The sequence below is a fragment of the Oenanthe melanoleuca genome, chromosome 5 (assembly GCF_029582105.1).
Source record: "Oenanthe melanoleuca isolate GR-GAL-2019-014 chromosome 5, OMel1.0, whole genome shotgun sequence".
Classification (NCBI taxonomy): Eukaryota; Metazoa; Chordata; class Aves; order Passeriformes; family Muscicapidae; genus Oenanthe; species Oenanthe melanoleuca.
In genome coordinates this window covers 18,170,930-18,196,682 of record NC_079339.1, presented here as the reverse complement: position 1 = coordinate 18,196,682, position 25,753 = coordinate 18,170,930, and the positions used below count along the sequence as shown (strand labels likewise).

Genomic DNA, 25,753 nt, shown 5'->3' with positions numbered 1-25,753 from the left:
CTGTCCAAAAGAAAAACAACAGACAGAAAAAGTACAGGTTTAGGTCCCTTAAAGTGTCCTGAGAATTATATACACTGTTTATTTGATTAGACTGTAGTGTGATATAATGGGAAACACCACCGGAGCCATAATGAACTACAGGACATCCTGACAGGTTTCCAGACTAAACATGAAACCATAGTCTCTTGACTATTTAATTTGTGTTTCTTTTTACCTTGCAATTCTTCTTTGGCTCCCAGTGCATTAATTTACCTTGTCTACAGACCTGAAAAACTTCTAAATACTGTGAATACTGCGTTCTCTGCCTGCTCCCTCTCAGGTAGAGTATTGCCTTACTACTGAAGACTTCAAGAGGGTTTCCAACCAGGTAAAGCAGTGCAACTTGCTGGGACTTGCACATATAACCACACCCTTTCAAACCCTTTGGAAGGAGTGTCTCAGAACAGGTTTTCCCATAGAGAGATGTGATCTTCCACCTGTTGACCTCTGGAATGGAAATTAAGAAGGAATGTGTCTCAGTAGACAATGCAAGTGTTGGGAGAAATCCTGCTCCTGATACTGCTAAGAAAATCCTCTACTCCTCTTTTCTTTCAACTTTTCTTTCCAAATTGAAGAAACACTTCTCATTTGACATGTCCATTAAATTTACAGTCAGCCTACTGCATAAGAAGGGCTGGTGCAATGAAGGGTTCTGCAGTCTCTTTCCAGCACCTCATGTGCTGAAACAAATACCAGACATTCACCATGGAACACCAAGCAGGTGAGCACAACCCAGCTCAAGCTGGTCATGCCATAGGAAAAACCTCACAGCAACGTGGAGATTGAAAACTAGTAAGTTTCCAATGTCATTATAACATGGAGTATTAAAAGAGCTAGCCCAGATCCTGAAAACCCTAAAGCATATGTGGCAGAAAGATTCATACAGGCTAATTTACACCTGCTACTCTGCAGTTAGTTTGAATATCTCCATGGAGTTTTCCTGAAGGCAAACACAGAGAATATACAAAAATTAACATACTTTGCAGCGTTTACTATAAAGACAACTAACAATGATCCCTCTGTACAGAATAAATACATACAGCAGAATAAATTGATTGGAAAGAACAGGCAAGAAGTGTTTGTTAAAGCAAAGAATCTACTGAACTTCATCCTTCCCTCTGATTTTTGCACAGTTTTGGCACTTTTATTTAGCAAGTGTTGTAGTGCCTCTCACTGAACAAGAATTAGGTGCTAGAATAAGCCTCTGCCAATAATGCTGACTAAACACTTGTGATGCTGAGCAGATGGAGAAATGCAGATGAGTGGCATCACGTGTATTTTACTAATTTCTCCTTTCTTCTTCTCCTAGTCTCCACTACTGAAATAAAGATTGCTGAACCTACTGAGTCCTTCTCCATGTAGGGTCAATATCCAATTGCTTCTATAATATGGTGTATTGCTTTATCAGTCCAGTTTTACATGTGTCATAACAATGCTTTCATCATTTTCTTTGTGAGGTAATTCATCGGTCTCCTAGACAACATGACAGTAGTTCATAGGTCCAAAAATTAGGCAAGAGAAGCTGTATTCTAATTTCTCTGTAAGACAGCTGGTAAAAAAGCCTGGCTCCACAACTTCTCTCTTCATGTATTTCAACTGCCACCAGATAGTTACCAAACCTCTGTAGCATAGCCAAGTTCTTCTTTCTTGAGTCCTTTTTTCCTTCTCATTGTCTTGTTTGAATATAATGCAATGCCTGGTGAGAACCAGTAGCTGAGTACTGTCACTAGGTAATTTTTAGTCTTGTTCCACACACATTGAAGTGACCAAGCATTTCATTTTAATCCAGATGTTCCCAGTTCTTTATTGAAAGTTGCTAAGATAGGTTTGACACATTTTTCTAACAACTCCAAGTTGCTCTGTTTTCTCTTAGTTTCCTGTGGAGATCTTTCTCATTCAATAAAGCCCTTCCTCTGGCAGAATAAAGTATGTTGGATCAGGCATTATTTTTTTGTGTGTGTGACACTTGTCCTTGTCAGAGCAGAACTCAAATAAAGCCATATAGAGAGGATTCCTAATTGTGTAATAAATGGTTCTTGTTTAACCCAAGAGCGTAGGTATGAGCAGAGGCTTCTACAGAGCTGAAGTTGCAACATTTTTTAGTTTGCCAGTAACCACACATTTGTTGGAGGTCTTCAGTGACATCTACATGAAGGTACAGATCCAAACAGGTTGCTTAAGCAACAAAGTGGAAATTAGAAATACTGTTACTCATGGGTTTGCAATGAAATAACTTATTCAAAGTGATGACCAGGACATGCATTTGGCAACTCTGAAATGCAGCCATGCACAGGAGCTTGAGGCCAAATTCTATTATAAAACAGGGTGAATCATGATGAATACAATTGCCATGAAGGTCTCTTACCAGAGCAGCAATAAACAAAAGTAGATCTATCTTGTCAAGATTTGAACTGGAACTCTGTGTATATATATATATATATATATATATATATGTATACATGGAAAGCAACTCTGTGGAGAAGGACTTGGGGGTCCTGGTGGACAACAAGCTGTCCCTGAGCCATCAGTGCCCTTGTGGCCAAGATGGCAAATGGCATCCTGGGGTGCATTAGGAACAGCATTGCCAGCAGGTCACTTGGGCTGATCCTGCCCCTCTGCTCAGCCCCGATGAGGCACATCTGGAGTTCTGTGCCCAGTTCTGGGCTCCTCAGGACAAGAGAGACTTGGAGCTCCTGAAGCAGGTCCAGTGGAGGGCAAGAAAGAGGGTTAAGGGACTGGAGCATCTCACTTATGAGGAATGTTGAGAGAACTGGGCCTTCAGCTTCAAAAGAAGACTGAGAGGAGACCTCATCATTGTTAGTAAGTATCTGAAGTGAAATACCAAGAGGAGGGAGCCAAGCAATAGAACAAGAGGCAGTGGGCAGAAACAAGGAAGAACTTCTTTAATGTGTGGGTGATCATGCACTGGATTGCCCAGAGAGGGCATGGAGTGTCCATCACTGGAGATATTCAGGATCTAACTGAACACAGTCCTCTGCCATGTGCTCTGGGATGGCCCTGGTTGAGCAGGGAAGTTGGATCACATCACTGTGGTCTGTTCCAACCTGATCCATTCTGTGATTCTGTGAAATGACCCCAAACAGATAAATATGGTTATAGATTTATGACGTCCTGGATCTAAAGAAATTGAGAGTCAGTGCTAAAGCATGAATCTGTAATACAAAATGCTTTTTAGGTAGAATAAAGTACAGTATTTTGCTAAATCAGGAAGATAACTGCCTGACTGTTGACTTTGAAACATTTCTATCACCTTTTTAAGAAAGAAAATTTAGTATCTTAGTGATTCCCCATATTCCTGAAATACTTTTCTTCTTCTTTAAATGGGCCATCACTGATAAATGCTCAGAGATGCACAATGTGCATGTGTAATGCAAGCATGGGTTTTGTTCTCCCTTCTAAACATACTACCTATTAAAGATAGAAAACACATAGTTTAGCTCCAGACCATTCAGAGATAGGTGAAATATTCATTCAGAAATTCAGGAATTAGCTCATGTACAAGAGGGGAGAACAAAATGCTGTTGCTGAAGGGAGGGGAACCTTAGATATGAAACATAATATTCCTCAGGCTATTATGTTACCCACTTGTATTAACATCCAGTATTTCTTCTTTTAAATTGCAGCTTGTATGCCCTGTATTTTAAGGCATCAAATTATACTGCCATATTGAGGATTATTTAAACAATCCCAGTAAGTAGGTCAGTCAGTAATTTACTCTTGGTTTATTAGAGGGTGCTAATAGAAAAGAACAACACCGTTATTTGTTAAATGAACAGCTGGACCCAAATTTTTGAGGCAGAAAAAGTCATTAGTTGAGGAAGTGTTTTGCTAAGACTTCTAGTATAGAAAAGTGTGGCAAAACCTTTGTTTACCACAGAAATTTGTGTAGGAAGCAAACACAATTAGAGCAGCCTCCTTTGCACAGCAGGTTGGATTAAACATCAGGAGGAGCAAAGCAAAGAAGTGCTCTGATGACCCAGGGGACCAAGATGGGGGATGCATTTGGTCTTGTGCAGCCTCATTAGACAAGGGTTTTCCACAACCAGAGTGGAAAGACTCCAGAAGCTGCCACTGTGAGAAAAAGGAGAAAAGGAGCTCAGTCAAATTTCTTTAGAATCACAAGCAAGAATCATTCAGTTACAACTTAGACGTACACAAAGGCAAAAAATTATTAAATTGTGCTTATGAAACCAGAACAGCCTTCTGGCACTAGACCTCAGATATTTACTTGGTAACTAATCTCCAATTTCCCAGTGCTCCCACTGGAAATTCTCTCCAGTACTGTAATGCATCAAATGAATTCTAAAGAGAAGGTATTGATTTTGATGTGTGGCTGTAGGTAAATATATAAGGCTATAATAAAGCTTTTAAAAGGCACTAGCTGAATGTCATAGAAGGGGTGAAAAGGGCAAAGATCCGGTCTTAAAGTTGACAGATCAAGGCTCTGACACTCATTCTTCCTTCTGAAAGCAGCATCAGCATCTCCTCCACGTGAAAACTGTGTGGTGAGGGATTTTCATGGGTTTGGATAGAGATGGTGGTAATGTCGTGCCTGTGCATCATCATCCTCACTACCACCCAGAATGAGCAACTGCATGCCCTAATACTCAGCATTCATAACAGAGGTAAATGGTAATATTCTTTTGGCTCAGTAATTTTACATCAGTGTAACTGTGCCTGAGCTGTGGTAATAAACCAAAAGTGTTGCTGATGTTGGCCTCAAGACCTTCCTTGAATGCTAGCTCTCAGTTGCAGTCTGTCTTTTCCTTTGCTTAGAAACCTTGCTCCATAAAAACAAGTTTTATTCATGAACCTAGCTCTAGCTGGCCTTTCTCAGTGCAAGAGATGGATTTCAAAAGTTCAGCTTCCTTCCCCTCCCTCACACAGAACTTTTTTTTCATAACCTCTGAAGCAAAAACATAATTAAATTTCCAAATCACTGCTACAGGACTTTATGGGAGGCTTAACTTTCCAGAAGAGTCTGCAATAAATCAGAGTGGCTTTATTAAGAGCTAATTTAAAATATCCTGGTAATTTTTTTGCCCTTACAGAAATATAGAGAGCAAATAAGACCTTTTCTAAAGCAGAACAACGTGAAGAAATAATTTGGGGCAGTGAGAAAGAAATGGGTAGTCAGAAGGTCAGTACTGGGACAATCACTGGTCTCTATTTAGTTCTCAGTTTTCTAAGTTCATTGCCTGTGGAGGGTAATAGGATATTCCTATTAAATACTGGAGAATGTTAAGCAGTTACAGAATACAATTTTTGAACATATTACAACAGCCAGCTTTCCACAGAAGGCAGTATGTCCAAGTCTCCACTGTTCAGAGCACTAGGAAACTTTGGACAAATACATACACAGGCATCTTCATTTTTATGTACTCAGGAAAACAAGTATAGAAACAAAATATGAACTGAAAGTCGATAAATTAGGCTACCAGCCTAATGGGGGAAAAACATTTCATCAGAAATTCATTTTCAAGGAAAGCCCTAGATCCTTCTCTGGCAGCTGTCTTGTGACTGAAGAGTTTATTAGCCCAGATACCTCAGACAGTCTTCTAACCAGCAGTATCAGTTCCTCTTCTCCAGGTAACCAGGAATCAATCAATTTAGGACATCATGCATCACATTTCATTTGGCAATCCAGAAGCCAGCAAAAATTGAACATCACAAATAGCTGTTTCCTGAAGAAAACACTCTGCCCATTGACTCCTGAAGTTCGTGGCTAATCCTGAGGCACAAGCAGTGTGAAGAGCACAGAGTTCATGTGAAATCCTTCAGAGGGCACAAGCAGGGACTGCTGTTTTCTCCTAATTCTTAGCCTAAATTCATTCCTGACAGCTGTGCTGACCTCATCTGTGTCCAGCCCTGTGTCCTGTCAGAAGGATAATGCATAGCTGACTAAACAAACCCAAACCAGAAATTCAACACCTTGCAGATGGCATGGCCTGTGTGGTCTCACTGTTACCTTGAAATGGCTCTAGCACTGGGGAGAGGCTAACAGAAAAACTGACAATTCTCAATTCACTTTGGGATGAAGAGGATGACAGTCAAAACAGGTAAGCCAAGCTTACTAGTGTCTTTGCCAAGGCCATTGGAGAACATGTGTGTCCCTGTCACAATATCTAAGTAAGTCAGTATTTCCAGAGTCAAGAGAATCAGAGAGAGATGCCCCAAAAGGATCAAATGTTGACCACAGGAAGCCACAAAACTAATGCAGTCACCCAAGTTTGTACAGGGTACACAAACTATCCAGGCTCCAGAGGGTGTCAGGCATCATGAAGGATGAATCACCTTTTACACAATTCTCTCCTAAAATAGGAGGACTAAGAGTAGACTCATAAACAACACTGCAAACAGCAGAAGAGCAAACAAGGATCCAGTAATCCCTTGTCTGAAAGCAAGCTTGACTCTGTGCCACCCTCACCCCCACAAAACTGGCCTTGTCAGTCTGTCCTGTGTATACCTACTGTCTCACCACAAGAGGTTACAGAGACACAGTGTATTAACAGATTTCCTCAGCAAAATTCCACTTCAGAAAACCTTTTACTTCAAAAGAAACTGAAAATTCACATAAAAATCAGACCAACTGGCCCACCAGATATGAGAAAACTTTCCACAATAAGAAACAGACAGATGAACAGCTAGACTAAAGCAGCAGGATTTTGCAAAATGCCTGCTCTATAGTGTCTGATATCATGAATCAATAGATTACTGGCTTATGACCTGTGGCATTTCCATTCCCTTATGGAGCAGAGAGGAACATGGGCTAGGACATGCTCTAGCAGAACAACTCAGCAGTACAGAACTTAGGCATTAGCTAGAAAATGCTGATGAAAAATACACCAAAAGTAGAGCCCCTCCTGGAAATTCCACTTACTAGTATTTTAAGCAAACATTTTTTTGCCTTGAGTAAGCAACATATAAGGAAAAAATGAACAGCTAGGAGAGGTTTGTATTTTTTTTTTTTTTTTCATTTTTTATGTCTAGCTTAAGTAACAAATAGCTGGCTTCTACACTGATGACTTCTCTACTTAGGAGGGGCCATTTGGCTTTTAAAAGCTTAACAGGGACTGTACCTAGACCACTGCTGCTTGTTTGTCAAATTTGTAATCTAAAATTCCATCCCAAACACAAAGCAATTAGAAGAAGAATGTGAAAGAAGTGTCTGCGTTTCTGTGTGAGTGCAGAAGGTACAGCCACAAACCCACAGACAGAGCTCAGGTTCAGAGACACAGCAGCCTCACAAGGGGTGCCCACTGCCCAACCTGAGCATGGCCAGGTGGTCAGAGCAGCTCTGACACAATGCCTGGGGGAAGGGGCATTGCAGAGAAGTGGCCTCTTTGGGGCAAGGATGATGAGACTGGCCAACCCTGTCCTACAAGCTCTGCCTGCTACACCTAATGGATGGATACTGGATGAAAAGGATAAAAGCCTAGAGAATAGGCTAATGGTTATTATGGGGTGCAACAGGACTGGCAGACTGGGGATCATACACAGACTGTAGCCTCAAAGAAGCTGGGGCAGGGTAGGATCTTGTAAGCTAGAATTCTGGAGTTTATTTTAATATTAAAAAAGCAAAACACATAATTGAAAGCATTGATCTGTTCTGTGTATCTATACTTTCTGGACAAAAAAGGATAGCAGAAACCAAGAGAATACCCATATCAGATGTTAGGTGTTTCTATGAAAAAGTTAGTGAATTTATATTATTTGAACATAATGAAAAGAAGACCAAGACCTGTGAGGGAGCTATAATAAAGAGCAAGTTCTGATTTCAGTCATGGAGAGTCCTTGAAAGACACTGCTTTTACATACCAGGTCTAAGGCTTGCTTGAGGAGAGGAGCACACTACCAAAAGCAAAGCTGGACTGGAAAAAGGAAGTTTAACTCTTTTGTACTTCTCAGTTTCAGCACAGAAGCTGTTTCAAAGCAAAGAATAAAGTCACTGTATTTCTTGAGGCAGCTGAGGAAAACCTTCAGGGTTTGCTGTGAAGGTGCAGTTATCTCTGCATTCAGCACAACACTGCACATGCAGCAACATCTTTGGCAGCTGGGCCTTACACACAGTGCCCTTTATGCACAGGAACACAAGGCAGTCCTTAATGCCTGATCTCAAGCCTGGAATTCTGTTTGTAAGACAGAGTCTATCAGACAACTTAGACATTTAATAAGACATTGCTCTTACCCTCAAGGTTCCTCAGTGAAACCAGGGCTTCCCACTGACTTCACTTTTCCCTGAAAAATCCCTGCATCCTGCAGCCACCTAGACATCTGCTCTCTCCCATCCCCCTGCCATGTCACCAAAAGATTTGAACCTAGCAGCCTTTTCTTAGGACTAATCATTTATTAGCTGCCAGCAACTAGCTGTTTTTCCAGAGTAGCTGGGATATGAAGAAGGCTGTATTGATAAACTAGGCTTTGAGTCCTTGAGAGAGAAAGAGCAGCCTCTCTCTGCTCATGGCAGGTCAGGCAGATATGACCTCTCATGTTGGCAGACATCTGTTGGGGAGGCAGCTTTCTGACATGATGGCACATCATGTTCCTCTTTGTGTGAAAAAACACTAACTAGAAAAGCCAGAGCTCCTTAAAAGGAAAAGGGGCTTCCCATCAATATTTGGAAGAATCAAAAAAAATTTCCCCTATCATCAGATGTTCTTTTGCACTCAGGTAATGGGAATGAGAAAGCACAGCAAAGCAGGAGAAGCAAAACTGATGTAGACATGCTTTATGTAGACATGGGTGTAAGCATCTACTCTGATCACTCCATCCATGTTCTCACTCTGAACAGGGAAACTCCTTGTTTATCCTGGTGTGTCACTGACCAAGTTTCTCTGCTTGTCTCCACCTCCCCTCAGAGGCATCTTGGAATTCTTCAAAGAAGTAAATGGGTTTGGAATTTAAGTGACTGCCTTCAGCTACAGACTCAGCACCCTGAATCATGTGAGCCAGACTTGCCCTCAGTCTTGGAGCACAAGCTGCTTCTTTGTCAACGCTTCATTAAAGCGGGATCTGCACACTGGGTCCTCCTTGCTCCTGCTGGTGAAACTATACCCACCTAGAAAGCTGATCCAGGCCTTCAAAACCCACAGAAATTTCAAGAAAGCCAAAACTACCAATCAGCTTTCATTTTGCAAGACCTATCACTGCACTGCCACGACTATGGTTACTTCTGTCAGAAGGCTGAGAAGGAATGATAAAATTATCAGAAAGTTACAGCCAATCAAAAAGAACTTTTTCTTCTAGCTCATCTAGAAAGCTGGATACAAGTTCATTCTTCCTCCAAATAGAGGGAAAGGAGGAGAATGTGAAAAGCTGAACTTCAGGAGGATCTTTTACTTCATTGCAATGCACTTTTTAACACTCTAAAGTCACATAGCAGACCTCTGGGATAGACTTCATCAACTTATTTACCTGATAGGGTATAAAAAACATTAGAGAGACAATAAAATGACAGAGGGAGACAGGAAATTTTTGCAATGTTCCACATGCAAAACTAGAACTGCGTTGAGGAATCTGTCATCCCAGCCTTTCCCTATCCTCTAATGGCGCCGCTTCCAGAAAAGAATTTTGTATTTTAATTACGCTCCCTCTGTAAACTGCTAGTGAAGTGTTACAACTAAGAAGAAAAGCAGACAGACACCTTCTGAGACTGACCAAGAGGAAGGTGCTATCTGCTGAAAAACAAAGTCAGAAGAATAGGCAGGCATGCCTAGAACACACTACATCCCCTCTTTTCTGTTTCTATCCTTCTGTCATTTAAAAGTAGCAGCCCACTCACCAACTTCAGAGCTTGCAATCCTGCCTCTTGCATCTACCACTTTGTGGTTTCACACAAATGCCAAAGTCATCAGGATGAAGTCTGTAAAGGAGAAGGAAAAAAGAAAAAACAAACCAAAAAATAACAAAATCAAACCCTGTTAAGCCCAAACCCGGCCCCCTTGTTGCCAAGGCAAAGCCCAGTCCAGATGTGCTGGTAATTTCTCACTTGCCTGTATGAAAAAATGAGTATAGATAAAATTTCCATGTCTTGCTTTCCATTCTGCCTCCAGGAATAACACAGTCTTTTTCCATACCTTAGAATAGAGGCATCAAGCCTCCTCCATGTACATCCATGGCAGTAACCAATTTTTTTTTTTCTATCCTTCAGTCCCAGACAGGGCTGAGAGGAGAGTGAAAAGGCTTTTTACAGTAACACAGTTCAATGTGCTTTACAACCACAAGGAAGCAGGTCAATTATGACAGTTCCTGAAGTGATAATAACTGAGGCAGATTTACTGCATTGCTCATTGGAGTGCAGCAAGACTTTCTATCATATTTAGGGAAGACACCTTATCAAAGCTGTAATTCCTTTGCACTGAGATACACATACTTATCACAAGCACACTGAGGGAAAGCCTCAAAAGTAAGCACAGACAAATGATCTATTTTTCTTTCACTCTTAGTAAATAAATTATTTATTACAGAGACTTTAGCAGAACTCACCATTACATCAAAGTAGGCAACTGGCATTATGACCAAAATTTTGAAGAGCAGAGAGAGTGCCCACTTTGTGACATTTTACATCTGATTGCCAAAAGAGCAGAGCAACAATCTCTCTCAATCAGCCTAAGCTTGGCACCCTAAATGGATAATGATTTTGAAAAATCAAAGGGAAAGTCACTGAAAATTCCACCTCTACAGAGTGAAATTGCCTTGGACCTTCATGAACCTCTCCTGAGGCTGATCAAGCAGTTTTAGGGCCAACATCATTTAAAATGGTGTGACACTCCCATCTGCAGAATTGCAAGGGCGATACAGCAAAGCAGATATGTTGACTTTAGAGTTGAATCACCAGAAGAACACCAAGACTCCTGTATGTCTTTCAACATCAAATAAAACCAAAGTGTTTTTTCCTACATAACTGATAGCTGGTACTGTACCCAAATGTCTAACAAAAATTGGCTTTGAAAGAGACTTTTTCTGGCTTCCTTCCAAACTGTTCTCAAAGCTACCTCCATAAGATGCAAGCCTCCAATGTAACAGACATGCAAGAAAAAAAGATGCTCAGTAGTTGCATATATTGAATCCTGAGACATTTTCCACTGTTGCAGGTGTTGATAGATCATCTGGTCCAAACTTACTTCAGCTCAGATTTTTTATTATTCCCCAAAATATATAAACGAGGCAAAAAAAGAAGAGAATTTTTTTAACTCCTCATCCTTCCCTCCCCTAATTTAACCTCTTGCATTCTTCCAAAATGTGTAATCACATGGTAGAAGACATTATTCCCCTTTCTGAGCCAGTAGTGAACAAGTAAACTCCATTTTGCTTGATGGAAATGCTGCAGAGATGCATTTTTTGCCGCTTGACAGAAATTCTCTGTTTTTTCCTTTTTTTTTTCCCAAGGAGAGGAAAAATTCTTGTGCCAACCCTGGGATATGAAGTCAAAATTACAAGTGCATAAATTATCTATGTTACTGCACCATTGCTGGGTAAGGCAGCCTCTCTGGAAACAATAGCTGGGGCTTGAGGTATCCACAGGGAAAACAGAACATCGTGCTTGATTTACTGCCCTTCTCATGGGATTTACTCTTGGCAAAGTGCCTGTGTGGTTTACGTCAGAAGGGATACATGATTTGCATGTGCATCCAGTGCTCACTGTGAGGTAACTCTTTAGTGCTGATGGAGCATAAAAAGACTCAGCATCCCACGAATTTAAAAAAAAAAACCAACAAAAACAACGAAAATCAAAAAACAACAAAACCCAACTGAAAAAACACACAAGAACCATCCTCCATCAGGAAAAGCCAAAGGCCTGACAGGCTCAGGTAGGAGAGGGAGAAAGATAAATACCCACATATCTCTCCAACAAATCCAAAAGCAGTGATGAGAACGAATTACTGTTAGATTCTGTAATAAGATAATGGCAGAACAGTGTGAGTGCATGAAAATCTGCAACAAGAACATGAAGCAAGCACATTTCTGGTTCCTTTTTGCCCTTCCTCTGCTCTTTGGAAAATTTTAGAAACAGACACTACTTTTTCCAGGTTTATTAGTACAAATAATATAGATAAATATAGATGGACAAATAACACTTTGATCAGTATACTCAGGTGGAATCAGGTCAGTATTCATCAGAAATATTCCATGATCCTGTACATTTAAAGACAAACCAATCATCCAACCAACCAAACAAAAAACCCCTCAAAACCAAAACAACTCCCTCCAAGAAAAAGAAAAGCACCCAAACATTTTATAAGAACAAAGCTTGCAAGGTGAAATTCATGGTTTTGCTCCATCACTTGATACACAAATTCCCACTGCTGTTCACATGGCTGGAGACTGTTCAGTGACAGAACTGCAAATACCATCTCTTTGGATTCAGCAATCTCATGAATTAATGAAATTCCTTCCTCCCTCCTAACAGGTGTGCTCCAGGCAGCCCAAAGAGTCTGCATAGCAGCACCTGGTTCACTACTGTTTACCATGAGAGATAATAAGCAGTCCACTGTCTCTTCTTGTGGCCACTCAGGATTAGGTCAGCTGTAACAACTACCTCTGCTTTGTCTCTATTTTGGAGGACTTGGGGGACTGAGAACACCAGGCATCTTGCTGGTGTTTGTGGAACAAATTGTCTTGGAACTTGCAGAATAATCAGGAATGGAGATAAACACTCTGCATCATAACTCCTTGGGACTCTGCAGTCTTGCACTGATTTGCCTGTCTGTGCAGGGAGGAAAAGGCTGGTTATAAAAATAAAAAATTAAAAAATAAAAAAACCCCAGAATTAGCAGCCTTCCTTGTTGGTATGGGAAAGGAAAATTAAAAACTCACACGATTATAATGAATTTCTGAGTAACAATGGAGCTTTGGGAAGACAGTAACAATTTCTCCCTCCAAAACACAAAAATCACAGAGATCAATACAGCTTAAGGGAGACACTTGCCAAGCTCTCAATGTTCTTGCATAGCAGCCTTCATACAAACTGCATCCAAAGTAAGCAAGCAAAGCAAAGGCACATAGAGACAAGGAAAAGCAATCCCAACTAGCCTAAGTTGAGTTTGAAAAGGAAAGGGGTGGATTCAGGTACAATTCATGAGGAAATGGAGGACTCTTTCACAACTGCCCTGGAAGTTGCAAATCGTGGGCTGGCCATGGCGAGTCAGGAGTGTCAAGCTTCCAGAGATGTGCTACTACAAAACCATAAGCAATTTTAAAAACATCCAGAAGTGAGCATTTCATTCCAGGGAAAAAAAAAAAAAAACAAACCCACAAATAAACAAACAAACCTCCCTCCCCCTCCCCCCCACAAAAAAAAAAAAAAAAAAAAAAAAAAAAAAGAACCAAACAAAAAAACCACATCTTTACTTAAAATACCTTTCTGAAACCTTTCTGTGCATTTGTATAATATCTAACATTGTGGGTCCCTGATGTGACCAGCCTTTGTCCATGACACTGCAAGAGCAATAACAGGCTTACTGTTAAGCTTACTGAAATTAGTAAACTCATAATGAATTGAAAGGGCTTTGCCCCAAGGCTGTGAACAATACCTGGAGTCTGTTTTTCTTCAAGTTCTAACCTTTGTTTTCTGTACAAATACCACCTTCCTTCTATTTGTACCTCTTACACAGAGACAGGTCAGACAGATGGACATTGGTGAAGAAAAGCAGAAGCAAAGCAATATTTGGTCCATAACAAATCAGCATTCCTTGCTGAGAACAATAACTGCAGCACTCTTCCAAGGACTGGAGAAATCTAACTATTAACAAGCAAAACTAATTCTGAGAAGAGAGAAAAGAGAGAAAACTAGAAGGGTTTTCACTGGGTTCAAACTAGCATCCAAACATTTGCTTTGAGTTCTCTCAAGAAATTCTGCATCTTTAGCAAATGTAATATGCATAGTTATTTGCAAATGAATTCTGACTGTTCCTTCCTGCCATGCAATTCTTCATAATTTATTCCCATCTCTCTTTTCCTCTTCCTCTACAACTCGAATTACATTTTGGAAATGCATCCCTTGTTTGAGAAACAGGATTCAATATCATCCTAATCAGCTCCAATTTTTTGGGGAGGAGGAAAAAGGAATTGAAATTAATATTGTTTCATTTGCTTGCATTTGTTCATATCTTAGCAGGGTGTGATAAATCTAGGATCCATATTCAGAGAATTTTTATTTTCACCATTCAAGAATTTTATGGAAGAAAGAAAGGTTTTTATTCCTGAACAGGGAGAGTCTCCTCTCTGTACACAAAGACTTTTGTTTTCCAGGCACCTTTTCTAGTCTTCTGTGTCTGTTGCCCTCTTTCTAAACAGCAGAATCCAGTTATTATTAGGCATAGCACTTACAGCTAAACTCCATTTAGCCCTTAACCCTGTCCCAGCTTTTTGTGCTGGACACAGCCCAATGTGCACAGAAGCTGTGACTAAAACACTGAGTGACAGAGGTTCCTGTGCCTGAAGATAAGGACATACTTTATATTTGATGGTGGGGGGGGAAACAAAACCCAAAACAGGACTTTTGTAAACCTCTACAGATAGTGATATGCAGCAGTGGAGAAAAATCTATCTATAATCACTGGCAGGCATCTGAGCTTTTATAGTCAGTATTTCTTCACTGTGCCCCTGTACTAGAGTCACAGAAGAAGAGATCCCTATAATCATCAAGAAATTCAAACCTACACATTTTATAAATAAAAATCTGCAGACCCTAAGTGAATACAAGGATGTCATTCAGCCTAGGATTTCTGCAGCTGTTAATAAATCACTCAAGCTGCACTCTGGCAGCTTATGACATCAGCAGATCCCCTCAAGTGAATTACAGCCATTAATTTACACAGAGGAGGCCATCTATCATCTATTATTGACCATCTGCTACTAAAAATACATACATTTTTGATAAATTAATAAGACTTTGGTGGGAAACATCTTTTATTTTCTTCCTAAGTATAGTCACTTGTGATATCCAGCTTTGGGTTTGTGACTGTCAGTCAAAACCAGCTTGTGACATCAGCCAGAGGTGTTCACACCTTGATGGCCTGGGTCCACCTCAGGCAAGGCACAGGGGCTGGTGCTTAATATCCTGCTCCTGCACAGAGGGAAGGGACTGATCCTCTCACAGGTACCACAGGAAGGTATTTACCCACCCAGCATACAAAGGAAACAAATTCTCAGTGTGACCATGCCAACAGAAGAGTGTTGTTGTTTGCAGTGTGAAACCTCTTACCTCTTTGCACATCATTTCTTCCCAGCAGTGAAAGTGATGGCTACAGAACAACTCCTTGCCCTGCACAGAATATAAAACACCACCATAAATGAAAGATCAGGCTCATTACACCTGATGATTTCCTTTGGCTCCTTCCTTGTAACACTCTCTGCTTCCTCATACTTCACCTCCACTCGGTGACACTGCTGGGCTCCTAAGATTGTCAGAAGTAAAGATTTGGGCACAGTATTTCCAGTTTAGAATTCCAACACAAGTTTTACATAAGCCATAGCACGAGTCACGTGTGCTTTAAAACTCCTATGGCATGAGGGTGCCTTAGAGCCTGGCAGGTGTGCTAAAGAGCCAGAACATACATGACAAGTTGGCTTTGACACTGGCACAGGAACAATCCCAGATGTCTGTGTCACAGCTGCTGATGCTGGGTCCCTGTAAAAGCACTGCAGAATAAAAGTCAGAAATAAAACCCCAATACCTGCATGGCAGAGTAGAACTGTCAAGCAGGTGATGAACTTTTCAACTGTGGTTGTATGTTTGCAGTTCTCCAAATTACCCACTGCCACAGCCTGTAAATCAGATTTGCAAATAAAGTCAGAGTGGGCACACAGGCACAGAACACCATTTGCTCAACTAGAGCTGTATCTTTTTCAGCTTAAGCTGGATTTGGCTTCATATCAATGGCAAGGTTTTGTTGCAGGGGTGGTTTGGAAGAGGGAGGCTCATGGCTGAATTCTGATCCTGCAGCCATGGGCAGAGGGTCTGGGCCCACACAAAGCCCCAGAGATCACAGTACAGCAACTCAAGCCTAAAATTCACCTTTTACTTCTTAAAAGATATGGCTTGTACAAAACAACTCATCACATTAATATTTTAGTAACTACAAATTTTCATTAAAAACTGGATGACCAAAAATGTTTACAGTATTAGAACTGTGCTGTCATAGCATATATGGGACGCTGAAAATGTAAAAACTATTCCCAAAGTGGGAACATCTATAAAATCTGCAAAAAGCAAATGTTTTTATAACTGTAACAATTTAGGAAGACTACTTTTCAAATTTAAAACTACTGATTCCTGCCAATGCACACAGAAACTTATCTAGGGCTCGGTGCATGCTGAAAATGTTTTGGTCTAATAGTAGCAAAAAAAAAAAAATCTCCAGAAGTCACAAAATCAACATGTGATTGACTGAAATTTTCATACCTTTAACAAATTATTCCATCATTCTTATCCTTTGATAACTAAGTAGAAAACAACAGAGGTTTATTACCTGAGATTTTTCATGTTCTGGTGAGGGTCTAGGCTAATGTGGTAACATTAACTTAGTAAAACCAGTGTTGAAACTAACCTAAATATTTTCTAAACTGAAGTCTGAACATACTATAAAATTATAATAAATTACCCAAATTACATTTAGTGGGAGATAGTTGCCATGTATCTGCTGCTTTCCAAAAAATCCAAACCAAACCAAACAAAAAAAAAAAAAAAACCCAAAACAAAACATTTAACACAGTAAACTTACTTTTGAAGCATCCTATCATGATTTGACCATGTTTGATCACCCAGCTTTCTTATTTTCAAAGACAGGATTTTATTCTATTGAATCAAAGGCCTACAATGCAAAATTGCTACAATGCAGAAGAAATAAACCCAACTATAATTGAAGTGGAAATAATAATTATTTTTCCATTAAACTTTTGCAATTGTCACCAGAAGAATAGAAGAAGTAAGTATCAGGTAAATGAATTCTGGGGAGAAAAAAAAAAGTCCTTTCAGATTTAGCCAGAGCTCTGTCACCAGATCACCTGATGGAGTCTCAGGAAAGGATGTAAATAGGACTTTTTCTGTGTGCTGCTTTCAACCACACTGAGATCCACCAGCCATTGCGAGGGCTATGGAAAACTCTTGTTGCCACAAAAACTGAAGCCAATATCTTCCAATCTAACAATATCCAACCTTCCAAGAGGACTGTAGCCATTCCCATAAACCTACAGAGCAATCTGGTGCACTACAAAGCAATATACATGCATTGTTTCTAACATTATCACAGTGCCACTGCCTGCATTTCTGCTTGAATTAAAACTTTTAGACGTTTTACAATTCACCTGCAAAAGTCTGTTAACCTGGTTTAACAAATGGGCAGGCAAAATCTCAGCTTCAGAGGGAATTTCTTGTTATCAAATTAGAGGAAAATCAATTTGCCTAGCAATTTGGCTTGTTGAGACACATGGCATTTCCAAATATCCACTGGTGCTATTAAAGCAAAATTAAACAAAGTCATATGCAAAATTATGTCCAATTGAAAATCTTTAGCATCATGCATAAAGCTGAGAATTTAGTATTACAGCTGTTGACAGGATAGGTGTTACACGGAAAAGCTTTTCCTCTTCCACAGACATTGCTGGTTGCCTTAGAACGAGTGCAAACAATCCAAGCTTCGGGGAACTTATAAAAATAAAGTTCCTATTGGAGATTAGATTGTACTGCCACAAGCTTAGTGTACAACAAAACACAGAATAAGCAACGTGAAATATCACGCACATCACAGAATTCCTGAACGTCCAGCAGGAAAACGTTGGCCTCCGAGCTTTCCAAGCCCCGCCAATGTAGTACTGAAAAAAAAAAAAAAAAAAAAAAAAAAAAAAAAAAAAAAAAAAAAGCACTAACAGGCTTTTATTCCCCACATTCCGCCCGTTCCTATCCTCGGGCGGTATCGCAGCCGCCCCTCCCGCCCCGCTATCGCGACATTGGCGCCGCCGCCTTTGTTGGGGCGCGGGGGGAAGCCCCGCCCCGCCACCGGGGGGCGCTCCCGCCGCCGCTGCCTCACGCGGGGGAAAGAGAGGGAGGGGAGGAGGGAGGTGCCGTCCCAGCCCCGCGGGGGCCATTTTTAAATGCCTCTGTCAGGAGCGGCGCGGGGGGGAGCAGGTGCCGGAAGAGCCGAGTTTGCGGTCACACTCCCCTCTCAGGCGGGGCAGAGCGAGCTATCGCCTCACGGACCCCCGAGACGGGCAGGACAGGGGAACCGCGAGGCGGCACAAGGAGACTGAGCCCGACTCCATCCCGGTGCGCGCCCCGCGGCGGGGAGTCCCCCGCGTTTAAAGGGCAGCACCGCGCGGAGGGATCCCGGAGCGGGACTTCTTCCCCGCACACACGGCCGTGCGGGGCGGCCCGGGCCTCGTTCCCCTCCCGCGGCGGGATCCCTCCGCCGCGCCGGGCGGTCATGGGCCCCGTGGCCGCCACCGTCCCCGCTCCGCGGCCGGACGCGCTGCCCCGGCCGCCCCCGCGGTGAAGCGGCAGCGGGAGGAGGCGGTGGCGGGGAGCGGCGCGGCTGGGGGCGGGCTGTGTTTCCCTGTGAGCGGTGTATCCTTCCGCGGCGGCGGGGCTGCGCGGCGGCGGGTGTCCGCGGTGTCCCTCCGCCGCCGGGAGCGCAGGGGCACTCGGCGTCTCCCCGGACGGGGCGAGGAGGTCGCGGGCTCCGCCGGGAGGAACAAGAAGAAACTTCGGGGCGCGGCGGCCAGCGCGGGGCTCGCCCGGCTCGGCAGGGCGGCGGAACGAGGGCTCCCCGCAGGGAAGGAGGAGAAGGAGGAGGAAGCGGCGGCCGGTCCGCGTCGCCACCCCGCGGGGTCTCTGCGGGGGAGCCCGGGGGACTCTTTCTCGCGGGGCGCGGCGGAGGGATCTCCAGGCGGCTCTCCCCACCGCCTCCCCCCTGCGCCGCTCGCCCCTCGGCGCCGCCATCTTGGATTTTAATCCGCCATTTTTTTTCCTCCCCCCACTCGGAATTATTTTTTATCACTATCGCCGCTTTTTTTTTTTCTCCCCCCTTCCTTAGTTTTCCTTCCCACTCCGCCCCTCCCTGGCTCGATCTTCACTTTCCCCCCTTCAGCTTCCTCCCTTCCCCCTTCCCCCCCCCCCCCCCCCGCACCCTTGCCTTTGATGATTCATTTTCCCCCAGTGGCAGCGGGGGCAGCGCCGGCGGCGGGGGACCCCAGCGCGGGGCGGTGAGTTTGGGTCTCTGGGGAGGGTCTGTGTGCGCTCTGTGGAGCGGGGGAGGCGCCGGGGCCGCGAGGGGGCTGCGCCCCTGAGCGCGGGGGGACCGTGGGGAACCGCGCCCGGGGTCCGGCAGCGTGCGGGGCCGCCGCGGGCAGGGCGGGGGCGGTCGTCGGGGCGCTGCCCGCGGCGGGCGCAGCGGGGACCCGCGGGCGGAGGGGCGGCCGCGGGCGGGGCCGGGCCCCGGGGCCGGGGGCGGTGGGGGCCGTGCGGGCCGGGGCGTGCGGCGGCGCCGGCGAGCGGAGAACGCCAGGGGGCAGCAGCGGGCGCGGGGGCGGCGCCGCCCGGGCCGGACCCGGTCCCGCACCCTTCCGCCGGCCCGGCCCTGCGTTCTCGGCCGGGAGTTTCGCCGGGTCCGGGAGTTCCACAGCTGGGTTGATGGTTTTAGTGACCCTCTCGGTCTTGCCTCGGTTTGATGGAATGGCCGGACTGGTTGCTTTGGGGGCTTTTTGGTATGTTTTTTTAGGTGGTTTTTTTTTTTTTTTTTTTTTTTTTTTTTTTGGGGTGTTTTTTTGTGATTTTTCATCGGAAGATATATGTCATTAGGGAAGGGGTAAAAGGCACGTCTTTGTCCAACATCTGTATCTGAAAGTTTAAAGTGAAGTTACCTTTAAGGCGTTATTCTCGGAAACGCGAAAACCGGTGAGTGAGAGGGAGAGTGTGTGGTGTTTTGTCAGGGTGTGTCACAGGCAGTGTGAGAACCTGAAGTGTAGAACTTCGTGGAGTTTTCTGGTGCGTTAAATTCAGTGCAGAGCAGCACGTCTCAGGACAAGACGACAGTCTTAAGTTGTGCCGGGGAGGTTTAGGTTGGACATCAGGAAGAATTTCTTCACGGAAGTGGTGATTAGACATTGGAATGGGCTGCTTAGGGAGGTGATGGAGTCACCGTCTCTGGAGGTGTTTAAGGAAAGACTGGACGTGGCAATTAATGCCATGGTCTAGTTGAAAGGGTGGTGCTCAGTCACAGATTGGACTAGATGATCTCAGAGGTCTTTCCCAACCTAATTGATTCTGTGATAGGAGATGGCAGTCTGATCAGTGTTTAATAGTGTAACTATAAATACATACTGGCAGTTTTTTTTCAATGAGATTAAAATGCATTGTAGGATAAGTTCTTATGGAGCCATGCCTTGTTTCCATAATCTGACCACTTGTAACTATGGATGCAGCTGCTTCAATTTTCACTAATACTGAACTTTTCTGTTTGGTTCTTAGCTTTCTTCCATGCAAGTAACAATGTGGGAAGAAATCAAGGCTTACTTGGTTAGAAAGTTGGCTGTTATTGTTTCTTTATCAGGCTGTTTTCTTATTATTTCTTCTTTCTTCCTCTTCTTATGAGGACCAGATAGACGCAGACATCTCTGCTTCACACCCACTGGAGCTCACAAACTGGAAATTCAGACTTATTTAAAGCAATTGCTTAATGTATTGCATATAAAATGAATGAGTGGGATGATGTATCCTTGTATACTCAGTAACAGGACTGATTAGGGCTCTTGAATGCTTTTTTTGCTCTGTTAGCGCTATCCTATTGCAGGACTACACTTCCCAGTATGCTCTTCACTGCAGACAGCACATGCTTTAAAGTAACAGACAGTGGCCCAAGTCATCATAGTAAATGTAAGGTGTGATACTCTTGTGCCAAACCAGAGCTGTGGTGTGAGGATGCAGAGAAGTCCTAGCTTAAGTACTCCTAACTTTTTGTGTTCTCCCTGTCCCATAACATCCACTCATGGTTCAAGCAGCCGGGTTCAGATTTGTCTGGTGACCAAATCATTCAGGTCACTTGGCTCTGCATGTTTTGCTGGCACAGAGGGAGAGTGGTGTGGAAGTGGGCACAAGCAGATGTGGAGGCAGCAGCACTACTTTTGGAGTTACACTGGTTTGGTCTTCATTTAACTGTTTGATCCAGCCATGGTGGGGCTGCCCTGAACTGAACCTGAACCTGTGTAAGTCGCATAGCTGCGCACACACAGAGTTAATTTGGGTTATGGAGAGGTCCGCGGAGCAGTGGAATTGATTGGAAATGTTTGTGTGAATTGAGAGGAAGGAGGTTCTCCCTCCCCTGGAAGCAACAAGCTTTTATATTGTCTCTGTGGCTGCTGAACGCTGGAGTTGTTGCAGTGACTTGGGGGAATCACACAGGCATTGGAGTGCTGTGCTCAGCCTCGCCCTGGGAGAACACCCAGTAGAGGGCATGGCAGGACAGAGGAGAAGGGGCAGGAGCTGCTGAAGCTAATTCGGTCTCTGACACTCATTTTTTGCTGGTACTGGTTTGCTTCTGTACCTGTACTGTGCTTGGATTAGTGTCCAGATGGGTACACAAAAATCACGTGTCTGCAGAAGAGAAAAGGGAAATGTACAGGCCGAGCTGTTGGTGAGAGACTGGAGCCTGGGTTTGGGTCAGTTTGGGATCCAGGTGTGCTCTCCCCAGCCTGCATCCTGGAGCTGCAGTTCTGCAACAGTTCAGACTGGCCTGAGGCAGTTTTGACACATTTTTACAGCCTCCCCACGCCACTATTGATTCATGTCCAGTTCTGCACTGAGCGTATTCTCAGCACTAACTAGCTAAAAAGAAACACTCAGAAACATTTTCTGGGAGTCCAGTTTACTGAACCAGTTCGTTCCAAATGTGATAACCAAAATAAGACTTGGGACTGTTTTGAATAGCTCCTTAAAACTGTGCAAGTTTTCTTTCAGCTTTGATTTTGATCAGTCATTTTTGTTCTGGTGATCCCATGGAAAACTAATTTCTTTGCTTCCCAGAGAAGGGAATTCAAAGGTCTATTACTTTTTTGTAGAACTATCAATAATGAAACCTGTCTTTTCTCTTGATACCTCTGATTTGTCCAGAAGAGCTGAGGCTGAGTTTTTTGTTTTGTATTTTTGTATTTTATATTTGCTCTACATCACTGTTTCATTGAGGAAACCTTTCTTGCAGCTATTGTTAATTAAAAAAAAAAAAAAAAAAGGCAAGCCAAAATGTAGGTGTTTGAGTTCTTAAAAATAATTTTTTCAAATCCATAAAAAAGAGATCTGTTGCCTGTACTAATTGTGGTTGTGTTTCAGTTGTTGAATGGTGCTTCTGAATGTTACTGACATGCAAATAATGCTCAGAAAGTGTTAATAGGTTTAATAAATTTAAAACTAAGTAAATGAAACTTGAGTTTTCATTTTTAAGAGTACTGTTGCAATGAAATACCAGATAGCTCAATGAAAGGTACCAAATGTAGTTGAACTATATTTTGGTATGTGAGGAAATGTGTCTGTCAAACTACCATAATAGAATTACTAAAGGCAGTGTAATTTAAAGAGCAGTGGTGCTATTAATGAAGGGTTAAAACAGCCGTGTGATCATTAATACTGAAATACTAGAAATAATAGAATTGAATAGAAATGAATAATGAAATAATAGAAGGTCCCTTGGAAGCTCTAATTGTGCTGGTAAACTTCACAGTTATAGGTAAACCTGAAGTCCTAAGTGGCCCAGGTTTGGTGTTAGATTTTGATGGCAGAGCTCTCTAGCAAGAGTTTTGAAGTATGTGATGGTATATTTGAATGTTTTCTTGAATGGGAAGACAGTATTCATCTCTGCCTTTTCTCCCTCAGTTCCTACAGGATTTGTCAGTATGAATCTGATGTAGAAAGCAGTGAGAACAAATCACATCAGAAGATGTATTAAATACCATGTGGTCGTGGTTAGTGGTGCATCTCTTGCTCCCTTTTCAGGTTTTCTGTTGGCATTAGTAGCTGTGATACTGATGGGGAAAGGAATTCTGGCTGTTGTTTCTGGCTTTTGATGTCATGTCTGGAAAGCAGTTTTTGGGTACTGGGTGGAGACATCACCGAATGGCTCAGGCTGGAAGGGACCCCAGTGGGTCCTCTGGCCCAACCTCCCTGCTCAAGCAGGGCCACTGCAGAGCACACAGCACAGGATCGTGTCCAGATAGATCCTGAATATCTCCAGTGAGGGACACTCCACACCCTCTCTGGGCAGTCTGTTCCAGTGTTTGTTCACATGCACAGTAAAGTGGTTCTCGTATTCAGGTGGAGCTGCTGTGCATCTCTTTCTGCCCATTGTGTCTTGTCCTGTTGAATAGGGGCTGAAGAAGCACACTTGCAGTCTTCAAGTTTGTCATTTGGCTGGTACTAGAAACTAGAGACACCAGTAGATGGAGACAAAGGTTTTCTAGCTCATTAGGCTGATGAGCCCAAACAAATAATGATTTTTCACCAAAATTTTGCTTTACGTCACTAAGTGACCTGATTTTGCTTGAGGAGAACTCATGTTGCTATGTTGGTATGTCTATATCAATCTATTTTGGAGCAGAACGAAGTATTTTTCCCAATGTTTAGTATAGTTTGAGTATCATTCTGTAGCCATGTTGCTTCTTACCTTTGCAGTGGTACTCCTTGTCATTGCTGTTACTGGTTAAGCAGAAGTGTGCTAGTACAGACAGTACTCACCCTGCCCAAATGGCCCTTGCAAAAGATGCATTTCCTTCTCCGTGCAGAGAACACCTTTCCTTCAGCGCACTGGGGCTATTGTACCTGGAGATGGTCAGAAAATACCACAGTAAGCCCTTCCCTAGGCTGCTGGATACAATACAGGGTTCATCTACAGTCAGACTTCATGGTAATTTCATTCATCTGTACTGTTCTTGAGCTGTAGCACAGCACAGCATGGAGTTCAGTCCTGGTGTGTAAAGACACCAAGACTGAATTTTGTGCAAGTCTTTAATGAAGTTTCTGTTTTAATGCTTTTCATTACCAATGCTACAAAAACATGGTGGAATAGGGGTTAATTAGAATATACAGGCCTATAAAGTTTATAGATTAAAAAGTAAGAAAAGTGAAGTTTGTAAGTGGATTTGTCATTGTTTACATCAGAATCAGTGGCAGATCTTCACAGAGTTGGGTTTCTGACAGTTCAGGTTGGATGCTTAACAAGGAAGTTTAAGGGGATTTCTGAGGTTTTGTTGGTAGTTTTTTTTATTTTTTTTAGATGTATGTTATCATAAACTTACATGTGTATGTTATCAGACAAGCTCTGTCAATTTTAAAAAGCCTATCCAAGGGTGTTTTGGAGGTACTTTGTAAAAAGGACTGGGTATACCTATAGTTGAATTAATAGAATTAATGAGGTTAAAGAAAATCTCTTCTATTACTGGCAGCAAGAAAATTCTTAGACCACTGAAACGATCTCAATTCTTTTTCTTGATATTGATGCAGTACCTGAGCCAGCTTTGGCTCAGTGTGATTCTGTTACACTTTGTTGATGATCTATACTACCCTTCTGTAAAACCTGTCAGTTTCTGGGCAATATGTTCTAATAAGAGTTTAAGGCAACGCATCTGTTAATATAAAACACACTTGTCTTTACTTTGTTTCCCTAACTGCTTCAATCTTCTGCATCTTTGTAAATAACTTAATTACACCTGGCCATAAACTTTTCTTTAGGTACCTGGATCACATAGGTGTCTTAACATAAATCTAGTAATTTATTACTATTACCTGATAAAAAACAGAATTTCTACGAAAGACAGTATTTCAAACATCTGTTAGTTTGTTTAGACTTTCTTCCACCAGATTGAAATGTGTGTTACAATGGCCTGTTACCAGCTGTGACCAGAGCATTGCTTTTTTTTAATAATTACAGTAAAGTGAAAAGGCACAATTTATTTCTTTGTGAGGAAGCAGTAGGGAGGAGGGTGAATTAAAATCAAGGGAATGAATTACTAATGCGTAAATGCAATTGTAAAATAATTGTGTAAATCAGATCTTTTCCCACAAGTTATACAAAGTGAGACACAACTGTGTACAAAAACATTATTAGCTTTCTTATAATTATTTATGCAAAAGACATTGAGTCTGCAGACAAAAACTAGCATGTGCTTTGCTAGACATTTATGTACTGTAAAATTTAAACTCTACTTGTACCCCCACTTAGTATTGGCATATTGTGTGTTGTGACTGGCTTGTTTTGTAATATGGAACAGTAAGAATAGTAGCCTGGGTCCTCTAGGTCATCATCGAGGGTTTATTGAACTCTGATTTTTGAATAAGGATTTAACATCTTTCCCCTAACCTCATTCCAAAAATGTCAATTTTTCTGGTTGGGTGTTTTCCTTTGTTTTTTTAAACTTTGCTCATCTTTAGTTCTTGGAGAATGCTTGTAAAATGGTCTTTGCTGTAGAGTTCCCAATAGTTATGAGTTTTATGGATTAGGAGATAGAATCTTAATTGGATATGTATTTGAAGATAGTCTGGGCCTGGAGTCACATAGCTCTGGGCATCTTTATCCATGTATACGTATGCTTGTACAGGTGTATCCATGGATATAGTCCAGCTCTTAAAAATGAGCTGTCATTAGCAATTTATCATCTTTAAAATTCTGGCAGATGCTGTTGCAAGTTGTAGGACAATATTTCATCTGTTCACAGT

General features: G+C 42.5%; 1 protein-coding gene and 1 long non-coding RNA gene across 4 annotated transcripts in view; one reads left to right on the top strand and one right to left on the bottom strand.

The window, feature by feature from the left end:
* Positions 1-1,982: 1,982 nt before the first annotated feature.
* On the bottom strand, positions 1,983-17,854 carry LOC130254304 (uncharacterized). Of its 3 annotated transcripts, XR_008840673.1 has the most exons (5): positions 17,804-17,854; positions 15,738-15,828; positions 15,266-15,325; positions 9,842-9,922; positions 3,133-4,131 (listed from the first exon to the last, which is right to left on the bottom strand). It is a non-coding gene; the product is annotated as an uncharacterized LOC130254304 (long non-coding RNA). The 3 variants fall into 3 exon arrangements; XR_008840672.1 differs by lacking the exon at positions 3,133-4,131 and adding an exon at positions 1,983-3,122 and having other exon boundaries at positions 15,738-17,853; XR_008840671.1 differs by having other exon boundaries at positions 15,738-17,853.
* Positions 17,855-18,652: 798 nt separating this feature from the next.
* Positions 18,653-25,753, top strand: part of KMT5B (lysine methyltransferase 5B) — a 28,208-nt gene continuing 21,107 nt past the window's right edge. The window contains 1 exon segment of the mRNA XM_056492788.1: positions 18,653-19,260. The gene's annotated coding sequence lies outside the window, so the exon portion shown is untranslated.